Below are 21,840 nucleotides of genomic sequence, written 5' to 3'. Positions count from 1 at the left end.
ACACTGTGCAGTGGAGGGGGCTGGGGGTCCGTGCTGGCGGGGCAGTTGCCTCTGCCAGCCCTGCTGCTGCCTGAGGAGAGCATGACACAGCCCAGGAGGAGAGGCCAGAGCATTGCTTGTGGCAACACTCTCTCCCCTTCACTGTTCTGTAATTGTTTCACAGTTTTTGTGTTTCTGTATGATGCAAATTCCTGGAGGCAGTGGTACCTGCTATGAAGGACCATTAATGGTCATCTTGGGAGAACTCATGTGGTTGTATCCAGTTGTCACTGAGTCAGATCTAAGGGTGGTTTATATTATGAGCAGGGATTACTTTTTCCATCAAGAGTCTTAAGATATCGGGAAACAGTGATGCAATAGAGCCTATTTAGTAGTTTAAAACCAAATTTTAGTAAAACCAAATTTATAGTACTTAAACAATGCTGACAAGTAATCTTCTGGAAAACCTTTTTAGAGTTACAGTAACACTCACATTCTGTAGATTTAAGAAGGATAATATTTCCTTAGTTTGTATGGAGGAGTGGGATACAGACTCGTCTAATCTTCCTGATTTTTCACGGATTCCTGCGCTGATCCTGAGTGAGTTAATTCAACTTTTCCTTGGCTCACTTTTCCCACCTACAAATTATGTACATTGTTATTTAAGTACCTTGGAGAGATGTTTTAATTACTGTTTGTAAAATGCTTTGGGTTACTTGGATCAAAGTGTGATTTATTATTCAGTAACATATATTACTTTGTGGTAGGTGTACACATGTGCATGCTGCAAAGTGGGGTAGCAGTGAATACACTCATTTGTACTTTGTTATGTGTTTGTGTAATGTGGGTTGTTAAGATTCATTTTCTTTGGGTTTGTTTCCAACAAGTTTAGTCAAAGGTGTTTTGATTTTTCACAACTTTGAATTTAATACATATTGTAGTGCATTTTTATGTCAAAAAGATCTAATCATATGAACAGAAGGGATCACTAATACTCTGAATTGGACACACCTATTTTTTTATTGAGCTTTTGTTGTGTGTGAACATGAATGTATGCATAGTGTATTGGCTTAAGGGCACCCTAGGATATGAGGTCTGAGTTCTAGGTTGTGATTTTAGGAGAGTATGCCAGTGAGAATCCCATCCAAAGACATAGTGACAAACTCTCATCCCACATGCCAGGACCCAGGAAGCTGGAGTGCACGGGAACCTAAGACTGCGCAAGGAATGGCAAATGAACCCTTCTAACATGATTTGTTTTAACTGATCCCTGTGAGTAAGACCAAGCAGACTGGAACAAGCCAGGGTTTGTATCTATATTCTCAGAGAGATAATTTGCCAGCAGGAGTGTCTCCCAGCTGAGTATTTAGGCTCTGAATTAATCAACTTCGTTTACATTTTCTTAATTTAAGCAGACTTCTCTGCAAGTTGTTTCAACTACAGGTGTTATTCCACATGTTGAGAATGACAGTCAGACCAAGCAAGAAAGCCTTTCTGAGGTTCATTGCAGTACAAACCCACCCTTCCAAAGGTAATGGGAAAGCTTGAGCCAGTCAAGTAAATGTGTGTATCACCAACAACGTCATTCAGGACCATCTTATGCGCTTACGCCTTGATATGTTTTCATCTCTGCCCCGTCCATTAGCAGGTTTATTCCCTGTGATTCACCTTCAGAGCCAACTCCTTTGTTACTGAACAGCCAGTGAGAGAGGGCCAGAGGAGGATGATCCTATATTTTTAGCTTTTAAAAGCAAAAAAATCTGTCAGAAACGTGCAGATTGGAAGGGCAGAGTAGGATATGCAATGGTGGAAAATGTATGGCACAAACGCTCCTGGGGGAGGCAAACAAGGACTTACTAAGAGGGAAATCTGTGGGAGAAAAGCCCAGGGCTCAGGGAAACTGTGCAAAACCAACTGATGGGGGAAAGAGCACCTTTGCCTTGCATGATATTGTGGGTGGATTTACCTTCAGTCATGTTGAGACATCAAATATCAAGTTAAGAAAAGGAAAAATAATGTTAAACTGCAAGGATGCAAACATATACTTTTTATAAGATGAAGTGGTGATAACATGGCAAGGCACAGGAAAGCACTGGAGAGGCCACATAGACTTGAGTTGGTGCTTGCTGGAGCTGCAGTGCCATACGCCTATATTTTAAAGTATGTAAAGCCCATAGTAGTATAATTCTAGTAAGCTAGAACTCAGAGTAATTACTTTCGTTACTAGGAATTAGATCAACTGCATGATTTTGACAGAACTGTAACTGAACAGATGACCTGTATTAAAAAAAAAAAAAAAGAAAAAGAAAAAGGAAGGAATAAAATTGTTGGATGATGTTGACCAGAAAACGGATTTGAACTTAAGCACGGGATCTTATAGATGAATTTCAATAACTATGTATTTGTTGATATATATGTGTAAGTATGCAACATGTATCCCCATGTGCCCCACAATACATTTATAAATATCTCTCTCAGTTTTGTAAAACATACAAAACTAAGTGTTTAAGAGCAAGTTGAAATAAAGCTGACACGGGTAAATTAGAATAGTAATTCACTATGTTTTAAGACTTGAACCAAATTCTTGCACAAGGAGCTAATTCATTATATGGAAAAAAGGAAGAATTACTCAGGACAGCAGCAAGGTCTGTAATAATCTGTTTTCTCTTTCTTTCCTGCCTCCAAGGTTTCACTTTTCCATGTGACACTAAAGAGTGCGCACAAAAGATGTGTATTTGCTTGAAAGGTAAGAAGTAAAATATATGTCTTGACTAAGTGGCTCCACACAACACTGGCTCTTGAGTCTGATTTTCTTGCCTGTCTACATATGGCCCTCTCTCAGTTCCTCTGCTATTGTGTTCAAAGTCACTTTTGCTGAAGGAAAGTGGCTGAAATGTCACTTTAACCAAACATCTTACAATTTTGGAGGCAGGTCTGAACCTGAAAAGAGATTGATTCTCATGGGAAAATCATGCTGTTGGACAAGATGTAAATCACAGCTGGCTTCCACAATTAGTGAGAAAACATTTTTTTTCAAAATCGGGTAGAGGAAGGCTAGGCTCCGACAGGCTAAGGGATCCAGCTTTACCAAGGCATGGGGCTGCACAGCTCACCTGGATGCTTACGGGAGAAACTTTCCTGCTGGTACCGATCCAAGGGTAAAGCTGTCACATGCTTTCTTCTCATCAGCACCTTCCCAAGGTGTCCTTCATGTCTCTCAGTAAGAGTATTATATAACAATTATCATTATTATTTTTATTGTTGGGTTTTATTATTTTTATTATTATCTCTTATTTTAATCTTCTAATTACTTTTAGTTTCCATTGGATGAGTTTTCCTGTGTGCAATAAGGAAGCCATTCTGCACACCTTGTAACAGGCCTAAGGCTGAACTGTGATCACTGAAGAAAACCACCAGTCCCACCAGGACCCACATGCAGAAATGAAACTCCCCCTGGTGCGGCAGCCTGCCATTCCCCACTGTTTCAGTGAGCCCGAAGCAAGGCTGTCCCTGGGAAGGTAGCTGCTGTTGGGGAGTTAGGTGCAAAACTCTGGGGGCAACTTGGAAATACTGAGGTGATACAGAAATCTAGTATTCATCAGGAGAATCAGTGATGCAGAAGACAACTCTTTAGAGAGTCAGGGTGTACAATGCATCAGGCGAAGTGAGGGGACAGGAAAGCAAGTGGAAATGTAAGGTTACTGGTGAACTCCTGGGGACAAGCTGTGACTGCAAACAGTGGTATGTAGTGTCCACACAGCTGCTATTGTGGTTTGAGTAGGAACCAATGGTGGAGGAGACTGGATCTCTGTGCCCTCTCCAGTGACTAAGACCTGCATCCCGCTGTAACCAGGACATGGCCAGCTGACAGTGGAATATATTGGATATACACGCCAAAGGACAGAGTGGCCAGTGCTTGTACCTCCTCTTGGCTCACTTTCCTGTTTATATTAAAGCTCCTTCTCTACACCTTGCCCACTTAAAGCAGTCATTACTCTTTTTTTTAATCTCCTAACAATACAGACAATTTCACCTTCTGCATTTTATATGATGCTGTCAGTACCCTCTAATATTTTTGATTTCAAGAGTTTTTTCTGAACCTTTTAATTTCCAAGGCTAGAAATTTAATTCAGATAGTAATTCACCCTTCTTTAAAGCTCTCTACCTGTATATTCACTGCTGTGATCCAACATATCTCATTCTTGCATCTCTTTCTAAATCTTCCTTCAGAGTTCAGTTTTTTTCTTTTACCAATACCCATTTGCTTTAACAGAAAGTTTTAGTATTCTGAAGAATAATTTGAATATTCTTTTCCTTTCAGGTTTTGGGAAGTTTTATTTTTTCCTTCCACAGATGCTAGATAGATCTGCCACAAGATGATTCTTAGAGAGCGTGTGAGAGCATGTTAACATCATCTGATACCTGTTGAACTAGACATCTTTCCCGATGTTTCATGCTGGAAATCCAAGCCCAAAGACAGGTGTCTTCTGAGATGATGGTAATTTCCAGTGAGCATATTTAGAAGAAAGTATTTTTTTCTTTTCTATCAAGGCTAGCCTGAAGAACTGAAATCATGTTCTCTATTATTTTTTAACTCACTGGTAGCAGTTCCTATTATTTACCATTATATACACATGCATACACACAAATGCACATATGCATATACCTACATGCAGAAAAAACCAACTGTATTAAAAGCTTTAATGATACTGAGGAAGCAGTTACCTGTTACTATGCTCTGTTTCAGCTGTCTAGTGAATTTGAGTTATTGTGATGATTGATCACTACTGTTCTAAGCATATGCTATATTCAGTATCTATATTTTATATTTATCACTTCCTGTATTGAATATTTATCTTTTAATCTTATTTTCATAATGAAAATGTTTTTAGTGTGAAAAGCTGTTACCAAAATAAGTTAACGATTGCTCCTTGTATCATCCTTGATATCTGCTACTTTTTTTCTAAAGTGGTTGACCAAAACTGGGACCATTTTACCTATATGTAGAAACTGGAGCCACAAGGGCGAATCAGATTAAAGTCAGCTACTAATGGCAGTTTCCCAGGGACGGCTTCTGCTCTAGATGTTAAAATAATCTTAGCTGAGGCTGGAGGTCTTTGCCTAAAGTCCCTGAGATGCGGTGTTGCTGATGATGAAACTACCTGAGCATGTCCTCTGCCAGCAACGTCTCGCTAGGACATTCCCCACTTCCCTTGGCTGCTTATTCCTACCCCATCAGGGCAGCTCATTTCATAGGATCATGGAACGGTTTGCATTGGAAGGGACCTTAAAGATCATCTAGTCCAACGCCTCTGCCACGGGCAGAGACACCTTCCACTAGACCAGGTTGCTCAAAGCCCCAGCCAACTTTCAGGGAGGGGGCAGCCACAACTTCTCTGGGACTGCTCTGAAAGAGCAATTTGAGGAGCTGCTCTGCAAATCAAATCACTGAAACAAGCCAGGCGGAAGAGCTGAGTGGTTTGGTGGTGTCACTGGGCCCTTTCACTGGTCTGGTTTTGTGGGCCATAATCTGCACAAATAAAATAGGCAGCACCTGAAGAGGGAGGACTCGGTAGTTGGGAGTTAGCAGCAGCAAGCTCTTCCCCACCAGAAAAAATGGCTTTGCCAGCGAAGGAAACATATCGTTAGGCACAGAGTGAATAAAAATTAAGTAGGAACGTCAGGATCTTTGCTATTATTAAATGATCATGATAATTGTTTTATCTGGGCCTTGAGGTCGGTTCAGGGCTGTGCCTAACTTACTGCCTCTTGTTTTGCACAGAATTAACTGGGTAACTCAGTTGTTACCATTTCCTTCCCTCCCCTAGTTACAATACTTGTATATACAGTGATATTTACTCAGATGATTTAGTTTTCTTGTCCTTTCCATTAGAGGAGTGACAGTAGGAGAGAAAGAGATAATTGCGGATTTGATCTTTAAATTGAACTCTGCAGTATAGGAGATGTTGCAATGCTTGGTTAATAACAGAGCCTGAAGTGCAGGACAACAACTCACTCTTTGCCCCTGAAATGTTATTAGCCTTCTTTACTCCTCCTTCCAAAATAAACTACAAAATAAATAAAGCTTCCAGCATCAGTAAACTTCCTGCTGTTTGCACTGGCAGGCAGCCAACTCATTTGGACTGTTCTCCCCACTGATATAAAACACCCATGCAAGCAGGAAAAGAAAGGCGAGGAGGCCCCTACGACTGCATGTAAAAGAATGTGTCGCCAATTTTCTGATTTGAACAATGTAACAAGAAATCTTGGACTCAGTATTTAAAAACAAGCTTATTTGCACTCTTTTATAAGCCTTTAATTTTCTTTTTTTGAGCATTTATCACTTAAAACCATGCGATCATCCATCTGAATGAATAAAGAAACAAAATCCCATAGGTTCCTCATTCCTCATTTGAAGTTTTAGCTGGGTTTCAGGAAAATAGGGAGAAAAAAATATCTGTACATAAATGCAGTACTTTTCTGGGAATTTAGTCTCCTAGAGACCAGTGGCACATGTGTTTGGATTCTCTAGTGAGCGTTGGGGTTCCACGACCAAATTAAATCAATTGCACGTGCCACTGCAATGTCTGAGCTGCATTTTTGGCATCATTTCTGCTCAGTCACTTATAGGTATTTGTGATTCAATTATGGAAACATCCAGATTCTGCCCCACATTTTCTAGGAATTCAAAAGAGACAGACCCTTCAGAAGGACTGGTTTTTCAAAGGGTGTTTTCTGAATACTGATTTTCATATGGGGATAGTTGATACCTGTTAACAATTAAAAAGCATTTGATGTAAGTGATGAAAACATCTACCTAGGAGGTTTGCCCAGTGTCAGCTACCTTGAGACTTGAACCCAGGTTACTGTCTGTACATTTCAGTCTGTGTTTCTGGATTTACACAAGTGAAATGTTGACCTGGAAGAGTATGGAACAAACCACTACAGCTTTAAGCTGCAGAGGTTTATCAAAAAAAAAAAAAAAAAAAAAAAAGGCAGAAACAAAGGCAAGCAGATGGCTAAAGATGAAGGTCACATCAGATTGAGAAGTTTGTCAAAATGTGATGACATAGGTAATCTGTAAACTGTTATTGCACCTAGCTGGAGGTGCTGAAAAACATTTTGAAATTACAAAAAACACTAGAGTCACCAGCGCACAGGCAGGAATGATAGCCTGGAGTGGTTCTGCTCTATGGATGAATGCCAGATGTGGAAAGCGACATATCTGGAATTAATGATATTAAACATGCTTTTCTTTTATGCTCAATAATAACTCTATTATGATTGATACAAACCACAGACACTTTATCTAGTACAAATGGAATCGTCTGTCATTGACTATATTAAATCATCAATTTCTGCATGATGAGGATCGTTTAGGGTAACTAATCATCTGTCTCGTTCTGAAGTCTTTAAGGCTGATCAGATAACGTTTTGAATACTGCCTGAGCAACCATGACAATCTAACCCTTCCATGTAAGGATTGAGAGGGGCCCATTATGCCGTCAAAGCCTGTGGAAATATCACAGCTCTTTCTCTACATAATACCCTGCTGTAAATAAATCACTCTCCACCGCAAACTTTATTGATCACAAGCACTTCCATGCTTGTGTCTAGTGAAGTCTCTACAGAATAAAATGCTGCTTTATATTTTGTCTTGTCAAAATATTAAACGGCTCTGTCAAGCGGAGTCAGGCTAGCAGTGATGGTGTAATTCTGCCGTAGCCCTTCTCATTCCCTCTTTCTATCTCAGCTGCCAAGCTTACAAAGCAGGATTTTTTTTTATAAACTTTCCAATTATAGTCTCGTAAGATTATGAAGTCTTAAGATAAAGTGTCCTAATTTAGAGTGGTAGAGTACTGAGCCACTAGACAAGAGCCTGTTAGATAAAACATTTCTCACAAGGAAAAGATAACCTGGCTTATTTATATACACAACATTAATGGGCAATAGGAGATAGCCTGGAATATATCTATTATTTTAGCAAGCAAGATAGGAGAGAAATATTTGAATTAATTCAAGCTCAAAGTGTTTATTGTTCACAGACAAAAACTATCCCTTAATTATGAGACAAATGTACCAAAGGAGGAAACTGAGAAACTTCAGGTTAGTACAATGCTTTGCATTTTCATACCCTATCGTTAGTTTATAATTCTGTAAATAAGATAATATATCTGTAGTGATACAAAGCACCATCATGGTTTAAGAGGGGTACAGCTACTGCCTCTGACTTCAGCTCACGTTGTGTTTGTCATTGGATGGTCTCTCTTTGACACTGCTTAGCCACACAGAGTGCTGCCCTTTTATAACACAATGTGAATCTCCTGGGAGAAAACCTGGGGTCTTGCAGCCTTGGCTGAGAACAGCCCGGGCAGATCGTAAGGAGGTTTGGGGCTGTCCTTAGGAAGAAGCTGGAGTACTTTCAGGGCTGCTCAACGTTGTAATAGTATTCACCACCTCAGGACTGCAGAATCTTAAGCTCTGTCATGCATTCCCATATGCTTCCCACTCCAGGAAATGCAGAATAAGAGCCAAGACTGGTGGCATAAAGCTCTAACCTGTGCTGAAAATAAGACTGAAACACAGAAACAGGGAGCTGACAGTGACTTCCTGACTTCTGGGCTTCTCAGGGAATCGGGGAAAATCTGGTCTCAAATTCACCATGTTTTATTCCCTTTCCTATTTGATTGGCATGCAGGCAGAGTTTCTGTTCAGAGATCATAAATGTAGAGTTCACAGCCAACCTTCTTTCTTCGTTTTTTTTTTTTTTTTTTCTCCCTGTGACAAATCAACATCCATATTAGGTGAGAGAACAGCAGAGAGACCAGCCGCAGAGGAAGATGGGCAATTGTGAAAAGAGGTCAAGAACATAATAGGGAAGAAGGAGCGGCAGAGCCAGGGGTCAGCAGAAGGACAGAGGCTGTGAGTTGGAGGTGGACCCACTCATCCCACACGTAAGCTTCTTTCACTGAGGCAGCGGGGAGCAATCTCTCTGAAAAGCACCTACCGCAAGGAAGTCCTGACTCTTCCTGTGCCTTGCAGACATGACTGAAACAGAGATACTCAGTCTCAAAATGAAAGCAGGCAAAGTGAAGTTACTGATGTGACAGGCACTTGACAGTGAGGGCTCATGAGCAGGAGAGTGCTGGTCGTCCCCATGAGTGATAGACACACCATCGGGTTCCCTGAACTGCATGTGCAATCACTGCAAACAGTTTCTTCACATGATTATGATCAATGAAATTTAATTTTTAAATTATTTTTGCCAATAAGTAAATTTTTATTTATTTATTTACTTTATTTACCAACAACCTAATGTAGCCTTCGACAATATCTGAGCCAAGTTACTCTGCAGGAGTATTTAGATGTCCTAAAATGGTCTTGTCCTTCTCGCTTGTCCTAGGTCTTCCTGTTCTACAGGTTACTCCCCTGCAAAAGGGATTAAAAAGCTCTGCAACAAGATTTTAACAACTTCGTCTTCTCCTTCTTTATCACAATTATTGTTGTACAGTCAGGGGAAAAGTCACGATCCTCCTACAGCAGTAATAACAATAGTTAAAGACAGGAATATAGGCTATGAAGGAACAGTTGTTTAAACTGTTTAGTCGAAACATTCATTAAATCTTTTTGAATAACAAAGTATTTGTAAAATCATTTTTTATGGAATGCTTGCAAATACAAAAAGCTGTGAAATTCAGTGATTACTTCGTTAGTAATGACTATCACTCCAAACTAAAGAAAAAGAAGAGTGAAGAGTGTCAGCAGTTGAACTGCTCCCAGTGGTTTGATCATCTAAAGAAACAGTATTTTTCTCTCTTTATGCCTTTTGCCCTTGGAAGCTAAGAGCTTCTGCCACTTAGCTCTCCACCTAAGGTGCTGGTACAGTTTACTTTGTTTTATAGTCTGTTTCATTCTGCCTTTTTTTTAGTCAATATTGAAGGATTTTGTTTTGTTTTGTTGTGTTCATCTAGTGCTTCACTGAGGAGCTTATGGAAGGAAGATCCCAGGCAGTGTAACACCCAAAGCATGTTGAGATTGATCTCGTACCATTGTCTGCCTTGCTGTAAGCAGCTATCCCAAACCTGTGACTGAAGCTCAGCCAAAATGTCTTCCCAAAACCCCCCACCTCTTCCCCACTGAGCCTGCAAGTATTCAGGAAATATTCAGCTTTCAACTAGGAAATGAAACACTAGATGGCTTTTTCCCAACCTTTGCATTTCACATGTTTCATTTACCTTAGGAAGTTATGATCCCATGGAATATCATTGATTGCTTCCTCTGGTCTCTTTATGAAGTCTTGACCAATTACAGTCTACCAACAAACCTTTCTTTGAGCTTAAAAAGGGATGGACTTCAAAAATAAACATGGCTTGTGGTTATGGAAAAAGAATAAACACATCCACAATAAACTAACATACCGGTTTATCTGTTTGCAGATGTTCTAGTATAGCTCTAGGTCATAGTTACAAATGTATAGCAAAGGACCTAACAAAGTAAGAGCAGTGTTCTCATTGTTTAAAATGACCATTTTTATAAGTATAAAAATCAGTAATAAGCTGTAGAGTTTTCATGAAGTGCAAATAAAACCTTTTCTTTATGCAAACGGAGTCAGTGTAATTAAGAAAATGCACTGTAACTGTCTTCAAGTTTGAACTAAGCTTCAGTGCTCAGAAAACTTGGATTAAAAATAACAAAACAGAAAAGAAAAAGGTATCACTCAAACCAAGTAACTATTAGTGACAAGATAGTCTGTAGTAATACCAGAGATTACTCTGGTCTCAAAGGACTGCTTTTCCTGGCTAAACGACTTCAGGATCAAACCCCTTGAATAAGATAAACAGCTACTTTACTCAAAACATGATTCCATGAAGTAGTTTTCTGTCCTTTAACTTTCATTGCTTTTGTGTATATGGTTGGTAGGAGGAGGAAAGGAGGGAGGGGAAGGAAGAGAGAGAACAGATCCCCCAAGAGTGATGAGGTTTGCTCAAAAGCTCCAGACCTTGAGAATCTTTGCATACTAACATCTGAAACAGGTGGTTCTGGGCTCACTTTGTGAGCCTAAGTTGCTGTGTGTCGACCTTATGCTCCTGAGCCTTCTCAGATGTGTAGCCAGGAGGGATCTGTCTGACTGCATGTGATTTTTACGTATCTTTCAGCTAAATCACAGGTCTTAATGCAAAATGTACTCAGGGACACCACAGGGAATTGTGACACTCCTATAGGACTTTTCCACCATGAACACTGATCTGTGTAGTTTTTTCACCTGTGATCACTAAAATGTGGACAAAGTCTTCATTTCAATATTTAATAATAATCTTCATTTAATCAGTAATCCAAGAATAATTTGTTGGAAACCTCACAGATTATTGTGAATGGAGATTTGCTGTGCCAGTTATTAAGGGCTGGGAACTGGTAGGTACCTAAGAAAAGAAAATTAAATTCGCGTCAATAGAGTATGGAAAACTGGAGGTGTAAACAGAGAGAGGGGGAAATGCAAATAGCAATTGTGGGTAAAAGCAAGGGTATTGCTTCACATTTAATGACTGACTGTTAAGGACCCCAGTCATCTCCTCTGGCCAATCATTAACTGTTTAGAAATGTCCTCCCATTAGCTCTTTTTGCTTAACAACAAGTTACTAATACATGTTTAACAATATTAGTTATTTTTTTAACTGTCTCATAACAGGCAAATGAAAACTGCATCCACCAAGCTTTAACACCCAGAGGAAAGTAGCACAGCAGAGCTCCATTTTCTCCAGACCCGTTGTGATGCTCACTGCCTGTGCATCAGCCTGCAGCGTTTTACCATGCTTATACATGGCCAAGCGTGTGTTTTATCAGAGGCGCCTGCTTTAGTGTATGTGACTGGGCAGAAGCAGCAGAAGCTTGTTTTTGAAACCTGAGCAGTGCAGATTTAAAGGGATTCTGACCATGCAAACACATTTTTTTGTTTGTAACAACAGTAGACAATAGTGTCATGAGTAAATGCGCACAAAGTTTTTTGAGTTTTGTGTTTTGGGGTTTTTTTAACGATTTTTTTTTTCCACTTCTGTCCTTTAATTTGGTCTCTATCATGTATTTGGAAACAGTTTGAACTCAGAAAAACAACTAAAACTACTGGTTTGTTATAAAAATACATTGTTTTAAACACAGGCTGTCATGAGTTTAAAAGTTAAGATTCCTCAAAATTATGTTAACCCATTTCCAGCTGGATAAACAGAAATGCACAAAATAGGCTAACTTGTAGAGAGTACATGGCCACAAGCCTCAGGTCTGCCCTAATGGTACGTTTGTGTCTCACATTGACTGAGAAGACTCGTAGGCAGAATTTGGCCTGTTATCTGACAAAGTGAAAGTAGACAATTTATTGCAGTTAGATCCCCAAAAATAGATTCACAATTATCAAATAACAGAATCTGTTAGTTCTGCTGCCTTCAGTAAAATAACAGATCTCCATGGAAATAGGATTACAGGGGAAACCATATTAGATTAGGGTTCATCTGGCTCAATTTCCTGCCTCTGACAATAGCCAATACTTCAGAGGAGGGTGGCACAAATAGAGTATTAGATGTACGTATTTTTTTCTCTAAGTGTATAGAATCCAGCTATAAAAATCATCCTGTCTTTCTCCTACTTCTTGCTTCTGCCTTTCACTTTCCTCTTGCATATTGTTGGACCTTTATCTCTTGAAGTGTGATACTTTCTGAATTTTAGGCTTAACTGGGGAAGTTGTTGAATGTTTGGACTATATCTGAATCATATGGACTGGTAAATGGTGTTTGGAGTGTAAAAACTTTGCACAGTGAATTTGTCAAGGCTTGAGATTTGCCTGCTTGCTTGGAGTGCGGTTGCGGCTACAATGCCCAGCACACACACACATAGTATTGTTATTTTGGGTCTGTAGACTTGTAGCTCATAACCTCTCACAAATATGTCCTCTACAAATAAAAAATTGATAACTTACAATAAACTAAATCCGGGACCAGTAAATAATATTATATTCTGTGTACAAGATAGATGCCACCCATCTTGTATATTGACCATCATGAACACATTTTCTGAACATAGCAGCTAGTGCTCCCTGATAAGGTATACCTCAAAAACCTCCCTCAAAGTCCCTTTTATATCCGGGCCCTGATAGTTGGTTGTGACTGATGGTCATAAACTGATCAGTAGGAGTGCCAGCAAGGAGGTCAGCAACGAGCTATATATGTTTGAATTGCAAAGGTCTGCTTGCCTCCTCTTTGGACCACAAGTTATGCTGGGAAACAAAAATTCACATTGCTTACTGATCATAGGACACCAGAGCTCCAGGCATACCTCCTTCTCTCCAATGAACAAAAGGTAGTCTTTGTATTTTTTACAATTTTTTTTTCTTCAGTGGAAAACCAAGTGAAAGACTGGCTGGATCTGTAAATATTTAAGATGTACAAAAATGAGTCTTACTTTTGGGCACTGTTTGAGACTATTTTCTTTTGGGGATTTTTTTGGGGGGTGGGGTTGGGCAAGAGAAGCTTTTTTTCTTGCAGGCTCCTATAGCATACATTTGGCCCAAAGTATATGGAAGAACCGTCTCCCCACGCTTGCATTGCAACCTCATTGACCAGTGGTTTAGTACAGAACAGCGAGACCATGATGCACATACTGGGAACTGTAATACGACTTACTTGCCCAAGCAGCATACTGGTTAATTGTACGCAGCAGGCCATCTTATATGCTGCCAAAAGGTGTTGGAGTAGCTATAAAATAGTAACTTGAAGAGTTAGTGACAAATCAGTATTACGTTCTGGGCTCAGACTGAAGAGAAAGGGCAGCTCCTTATGGATTTTATGTTCTTCTCCCTAAATAAAACCACTGTATCCAATATGGTAATGTTTTGTCTTACTGATGCATGTGTTTCTTTCTTGGTAAATAATATCTTAATGCCATGTGTAGCTACTGTTTTAAAGAGAAGTCATTGAAGAAACAAATTTTAATTCTAGATTTCCACAGACTTATTAGGATTATGATGAATTAAAGCATAATAAAAAAATAACCTGATTAAGGTTATTAAGAGGTTATATCATCTTTAAGCTGTACCTCTCTTGAAAAAAGCTCATGAACAGAGGAGTGGTCGTCAGCTGAGAGGTCTACAGTTTGATTAAAAGCATGAAAAAGAGCCAGAAATACTTTCCAACCTGGAAGGATAAGACAAAGATTTACTGTCACTGAATGTGCCGAAAAGTCCTTGTTTTCTGTGCAGCTTAGGCTTGAGAATGTCCAATTAATTTTTTCATGTCCAGCTATCAATGAAATACAGAGAAATTACTCCGAATTCTTCAGTTGTTTGAATATTAGCAAGAGTTTGTTATGAAGACTATTAACACATCAGAAGTGAGAGGTTTCTAAATTTAGAAACAGGAAGCTGGTTATTGTCTGCTAGATTCCTCCAGGATCAATGTGTTGTGCTGAAGCAATGACAAATTAGTGAAAATCCACTAAACCAGCCATTCTGCTGTTCATGCAGAGAGCCAGCATCCTTTATCAAGCCTCATAATCTCCATTTATTAGAGCTTGCCAAATGAACTAACAGTTATGTCAGTCCTGCAGCAGTTTTCAGGAGGCCACAGCTCCATGAACCTGAAACTTTGACCGCTGAGAAGACATTGCTTGAAGCAGAAGTGTTATTAAGAAGCCACCTTCCCCATAACATCCCTGCTCCTGCTGCCGCCCCCAGCTCAGAAGCTCCATCTGCCTGGCTGTACCGTGGGGCAGGCACACCGGCAGGCTCTGTCCATGAGGTCCAGTATGGTGCTGAGTTTCTCATCAAACATCCTGTGCTGCAGGGACTCCTTCCTCCGAGTACTGTGCTTTGCGGACAGCCCTGACTGTGAGTTTGACAGGCGTGTACTTGCCTACATTTATAATGAAGACACTATTGGTAGAACCTCCATGGACTGGGGTAAGGTGATTTCTTCATCCAAAGATTTACAAGATTTTGTAGGAAAGCGTTCTTTGCTTTTTCAGCATGCTTTTTAGATGATGCCATGATGCAGTCATTGCTAATATTGAGCTTCAGGAGAGGTTCCTGAAATATTTTCAGCCTCTGACTCTTCTCTCACTATTTACAAATATCTTTGATAAAATACTAGAAGAACTAGACATTTACTGGACCCCCAGTGCCGCCAAACCTTGACATGTCCTTATCTATTTTCATATTTCCTGTTGCAGGCCACCAATTGCATGAGTTGTACATTGTGAAATACAGCTATTATGCATTCCTCTGGGGAGGCGGTACAAACGTAAGTTGAGTCACTTTATTACTTTGTTTTTTAACTATTTTGTTTTATGAATAATCCCTGTTGTAGCAGCTCACCCTCTCCATCCCTTTATAGCTGTGACTGGAAATGTTTGCTGAAACTGAAATGCAAGCATAGTATTTATTCCTATTCCTGAAGACTTGATGCATTCACCCCAGCATCCTAGCTATTAGGTTGACTAGAATATAAGACCATGTTTCAAAATGTTTTTAATACCGGGTTTTAAATATACTTCCAAAAGGGCTAACTACATTTTACCCATGTTAATGTAAGATATGGAGGCAGGAGACAGAGAAGCTGCCATAGCAGAAGAGGTGACCAGTGTGTGTAACTTAAAAGAGTTGTAGGTAGATCATTCATGATTATGCTTGGCCAGCTGTGCAACTTCTTATCTGAAGGAGAAAAATTACTTTCTGACTCCCACAGAGTGTCATTTTTATTCCCTAATGCTTGAGAAAGCTCTACTATTATTCACTTAAAGAACTAATTTTTTTCTTTCTATCTATCTCCTACTTTAATAAATTGGAATTAAGTATTTTCTGGTGTTCCCAGCAGTCAAAGGGTGTATATTTACCTGGCCTTGGATCTGGCACCGTCACTGCATTCCGTGTAATTGCAGTGCTTTATCCTGTTTATGAAACTGTTTAATGCTTTTATCTACCGAGGGTGGCATCCAGGATCGCTACATTTATGCTTTAAACATAGACACCAAAAAACCTCAGAAATGCTAAAGATGAGAGTACGCTTTATTGTAAGCATGACAGTAGCAAGTTATAAAACTTCTTCATCTTTAGCCCTCAATAGTGGCATGCTGCTATAGCTACAGGAAAAGCTGTGCAGGGGTAGGGAGCTGTGATGTTCCAGCTGTGCTCCTGTAACTCAAGACATTTACAGTTGAGATGGCTAGTCCTCTCAACTATTCTGCATTTTAGGAAAAACAGTGAAGATAGCTGCTGTCTAGGCTCCATGTCTGATTGCTATGGACTGATCACATAACATGTTTTCTTTTAGCAGCATTATGCACATGAATTACTAACTTCAGCCATGAAGCTATGCAATTGATTGTAGAACTCTGTTATCTCACATAATAAATTAGCTTTATTAAACCAAGCCTTAAAATAACTGTCTCATTTGAAACTCAGTCTTAGGCTTTCAGTTCAAATTTTTTTTACAAATCAACCTGGAAACACTGCTGGCACATGTAATGTTGCAAATGATGTACATTTACCTTGCTATGGGCTAAATCTTCAGTCCAACAAGCTATGCCTGTGAGGGATGTGTAGACACAGGTAAAGCAGAAATGCCTCATGCCCACAGCTCCTGGAGATGCCTAGTGCCTGTGTGCACTGGGAATGTTTGGCTGGTGCTGTGTGGCAGGGGACGTGCTTTCATGGAGCATCCCCTTCATCTCCGCTCTGCTGGGAGCAGGGAGTAGATATAGAGGCCTCCTTGATCCTCAGCATCTTTGAAGTGATGCAAATATTGAATATAACTGTCTTTTTTCTTCCAGATGACAGTTTTGCTCTGAACATGTCAGTCCAGAGAAATCTATAGAAGAGAACGAAGGTGGGGACTTGTGCACATCTGAAGCTGCTGTTTCTAGGTGGCCTTCAGGTCTACAGAGCTAGAACTGCATAGTCACAGTAGGTGCTGGATTAGACAGTTTTATTTTACAAAAGAAACAAGCATAAAGCATTTTAGCTAGTCTGAAACACAGAGTGACATTAAATAGCTCTCTATCTGAAGCCTAGTTAACAAACTTAGTGTCATACCAATATGCTTCTTAAGAATATTTAAAAGCCTGATAGACGCATCACTTCTGCTTCTTCACACAGGAAAGGACTCAGAAGAAAAAAGCTGAAAGATTTGGTTTAGTACAATGCCAAAACTCCTTAATTCTAATATCATAGGACAAGAACCTTCCCCGCAGTGAAAACATTGTTCATTTTATTCATATTGCGTGTACATAACGTCTTTGCTAAGGCTATCAACAAGGTCATCTCTTTGGTTTTTGGTTTGCATTTTGTGTTAAGACCTGAATGGAGACTGTTAGCTTATTTCATTTAGGCCAGCAAGGACAACTGCCTTTGTCATTTTGTTTTCTCAGGATACTGGAGTGGCTAGGACATCTGAGACTTGGAGAGGTATTTAAGAAAAAAGTGTTTGAGATGCTCTTGAGAATATGAGATGTTCCATTAAATGCAGTCATTGTCAATAAAATAGCAAATGCTGAGTCTGATTTTTATGGCTTTAGGAATGTTCCTAGAAATGCCAACTCAGTATGTCTCTTTCTAAACTAAAATTAGGACTGGAATAATAAGACCATGATTTTAGTGTTATATAATAGTGACATAACAGTGTGACAGAAAGTGACATAGTCACATAAAGAAAGCCCATTTTTCTCTAATCTACCAGAACGTGTTATGCCAACTAAACAACGTATTTTAACTGAATTTCTGAAAAAAGAAATCTCCTTGAAAAATGCTGCCATGAAAGAGCCACAGGAGAAGGACACAGAAGGGACTAGAAGCTGTTTAAATAAAGGAGAACAATGAAAAGAAAAAGCATTATCAGCCTAGAAAGAGCAAATGTACATATATGCATGTGGATAGATTTCCAGGCTTCATAGCAGGGCTAGAAATTGGGTTATTTTTCCTGTATTTTAGTTACGCAAAATGCACATGATACTTGTAGGTAAGAAAGACAGTAAACAAAACTCAAATTGTTCCTAAATTTAACAAATTTATCTATATGGTTAGGGTAATGGTTCAGCATTGACAAATGTACCATAACAAGGAATAATTTGAGCTACTCAAATACATTGGTGTTGTCACTCAAAAGAAGAGCTGTGCATTATACTGGATGGTTCAATAAGACTTTCTGCTCTGCATGGAGCAAGGGTCAAAAAAGAAAACAAACTGTTAGGATACAAAAGGCCTGGGAGAGAAATAATGCCAAAAATCTTATTATATCATTAAATAAATCAGTGTTATGCCCTCACCTGGAGTAATATATTAAATTGTGGTTATCCTGTTTCAAAGAGAATGTTATCAGAAATAGATGAAATATAGACATGGGCAATATAAATAACTAGAAGCATGAAAAGCCCTACGTTTCAAGACAGTTCGAAAAGTTTAAAATTATTTTAAAGAGAGAGAAGGTGGCTTAGATGGGTCACTAATCATAATGGCTACACTGTATATAGGAGAGGCTATTTATTCAGAAAGTGCAATGAAGTTAGTAATTTTTGCAATATGTAATTCTTCTCTGGAGCTCATCGCAATTTGGTGGCCAAGACTTCAGCTGAGTGCAGAGTTCAGTTAGATGTGTATGTATTTAAATAAACATAACTTCTGTGTTGCAGTCCGCAGGGTTTAAAAGATTTTTGAAGAGTTACAGACTACTCCAAGTGTGAACATTAGTGAAATTGTAAATGAGAACATTAAGAAGAAACTTTTCCTATGGACAGGTTATTTCATAGATGCTTACTACAGAGTTTCTGACACCTCTCCCTGAAACGCATCTAGTACAGGCCACTGTCAGAAAGGATATCTGAGGAGATGGACCACTGCTCTGATCCAGTGTGTCAATTCCTATGTTGAATCAATGATATAGAGATGAAAGGTTCGATATCCCATTATCAGTCTCTTGAACCATCCAATTCTCCTCCCCTTCTCCATTCAGCTATTGATTAAATTAAATGCAGCAAGGTAAATGTGGACAGGAAAGAAATTCCTTATCTTAGTGCAGGTCTTTGTCTGTGTGCTTTAGTCTGCATTAAAAAGAGATGGTAACCCCAAACTATTGAGCAATCTTTAGACTAGATTTATTCACAGCAGCTCATCCACACAAAGATGCCACTATTTGGTTATTATTTTTAATGCCATTTAACTTTTTATTATTTTTAGACATGAGTATGCAGTTGCTACTCATTACATGCTGCAGTTCTGGGGCAAATCTAGGTACAAAGAGACTGTGAAGGCCAAACCACTACTATTCATCTGTACATATGTGTTATGCTGACTGCTGCATGTTGTGGAAAGATTCTCTGTAGATTCACCAATGTGAAGATATAATGAGCTTAAAGCAGTGGAACCTCTGAAAACAGTTGGCAGTTAGATAATGATGGATATGCTACAGAATCCAGAGATCTTGGTGGTGGAGGATGAATGATGCATATAATGAAAAGAAGGCTAAAGCTGATCACCTTCCCTGTTAGTACAAACACGTAAAATGCAATTCACTGTGATGATGGTGGTGGTGCATTGAATAATAAATTATGAGTCTGGATCATAAAGGTAATTTTTTATGATAGAAAAGTTTAATATAAAATGTATGTAAATGAGTGTAACTTGCCAATTGATGCTTTTTGACTAAAGTGTTGGAGAAGAAAATAATTTCTTCTCTAGCACATTTACAACTTGAGCTGAAAAATGCGGGTGAGTTCCACTTTCCAATTTTGCTCACATTTTCAGACATACAGGAATAATAGATTAGTTAAGAGCTGTGTTTTATTGCTGTAAAACTCCTTAACATTGTGCAAAATTTCAGAAGTGCTATGAGTGAAAGTTGGTGATGAGGAAAGTGTGGTGGAAATTGTTAATTAATAGAGGACAAGGAGACAGCTGGTCCTGCTCTAAAATTTCTGGGGGCTTGCATGGGCTCAAAATTTAGCCTGGGGACTTGAAGTGAAGATCGTCCCAGCAGAGAAGTCCTAATAAGCAGAGAGCTCCAGTGGGGGGAAAAAACAGCCAGAAAAATAAGCAAAATGCTGGACAATAATGTATTTTGAGAGACGGGAGCGCTCTTGTGTTTCCCATAATTTACAAAGGTGCTATATGAAAGATGCAGCCAGGCTACATGGGCCACATGATTATATTGGGGGACAAGGCAGCAGATGAGAAATTAAAAAACAAAATACTCATCATGTAGGGATGCTTCTTACAGCAAACAGGGGCAGCTTGGTCCTCAGGATATGGAGATAGTTTGCACCTGATTTCTCTGCTGTATAAGTTTAATTTTAGCTATTCCCAAATGTAATATTCTCCTAGGGTTGTCTGCTAGGAGCTAGGCTCTCAAGGACCTGCTCTTCTTAAGATGAATATGGGGTTTTCGAGACATATTGTTCAGACAGGAATGTCTTTCTTTACCTAGGTTTAACTACTAATAAAACCAGGAGTGAGATATTTTGGTGAAAGCGAAGGGTTTTTTTTTTCATGATGTTGGCCATCCATTGAGCAAATTCAGGGTGTTTTTCTTCTTTTTTTAATAATTTGAGTGAAATATGCTTTACAATACAAAAAAAAAAGGCAAAAAGTTATCTGTGAGGAAGTTTTAATAAAAAAAGTATTTTTTCATTCACCATTGTCTGTAGAACTGTGCAAAAGATCCCAACAAAAAATTTGTGATTTTTCTGAGCTTGGGTTTTACTATAGAAAAGTAAAATTCAATTAAATTTTCTAAAAGAATTTCTAAGTAAAATTTACACATCATATACAGCCAAAATACTGATAAAAAGTACCAAACTGACATTTTGAAACATAGCAGCTTGAATCAATGTTTTGTTTTGACATTTTGATGCAAAACATAGATATTTTTGTATGACATTTCCAAAGCAAGTTGGGATTTTTTTGGTAACTGTCCTGCGGAAATGTTTAATGATTCGACAAACAAATGTCAAACTGTTGGAATTCCCTTGCAGCATAAATTCCATTGGCTGATCAGCTCTTATTTGCGCCCCTTGAAGAAGAGTTGAACATATCAATATAATAGAAATCCATATTCCCGCTAAAGAAATTCCAGTTCAAATTCGAGTTCTAGCAGTCTCACATAATTATACTTTTTGGCAAATTCTGTTGAGAAACAGTGGGGGCGTAATATTTTGTCACTTAGAGGTTTTTTTGAGGTAACAACAAATTAGAGAGAAAAGGCAAAAAATCCATGTTTCAAGAGGGATCTAGGAAATTATTTCATTAGCTGACACTTTAAGAAATTTTTTTGATTTGGCAAATGCCGTACTGCCCTCATCTAGACACAAAGGGAAAAAGTTAATACAAAATAATTTTATCTTTGTCTCAGTGCAAGGCATCATTCACCTCCGGCTGGTGAATAGATGTCCCAGATGTGGAAGCTGTATAACACTCTCTATGGCTGACACCAGACTTGTTACTAAATACCAAAGCTGAAGCACTGGTTTTATAGAACTGTGCATATTTAAAAGGCTAGAAATCATAGCAAAACACCACAATTTCGCAGAAAAGATGGGTTATCAGTCTGAAAATGTTATGAAAGCTTTTCCTGGGAAGCTCTGGATAGTAAAGCAACCTATATCTCTAAGGAGGTGAAAAAAGCAGAACATGCTGTTTAAGGCTGAGATCTCCCAGGGCTTGGTGAGGAGTTAAGAGTTTGGTTCTGGCAATGACAGGCACCTGTGAGAAACTGGACTCTGAACCCTCAGCCATTAGCAAAGACTGCCTCTAGAAGGAATTTGATGGTCTAAACAGAATCACTCTGACACAGATTTCTGGGTTTCAATTCATTTCTTTTGTACAGTTGTCTAAAT

The sequence above is a fragment of the Leptosomus discolor genome, chromosome 5, assembly GCF_034619465.1.
Source record: "Leptosomus discolor isolate bLepDis1 chromosome 5, bLepDis1.hap2, whole genome shotgun sequence".
Taxonomy (NCBI): domain Eukaryota; kingdom Metazoa; phylum Chordata; class Aves; order Leptosomiformes; family Leptosomidae; genus Leptosomus; species Leptosomus discolor.
This window is presented reverse-complemented; position numbering follows the sequence as displayed.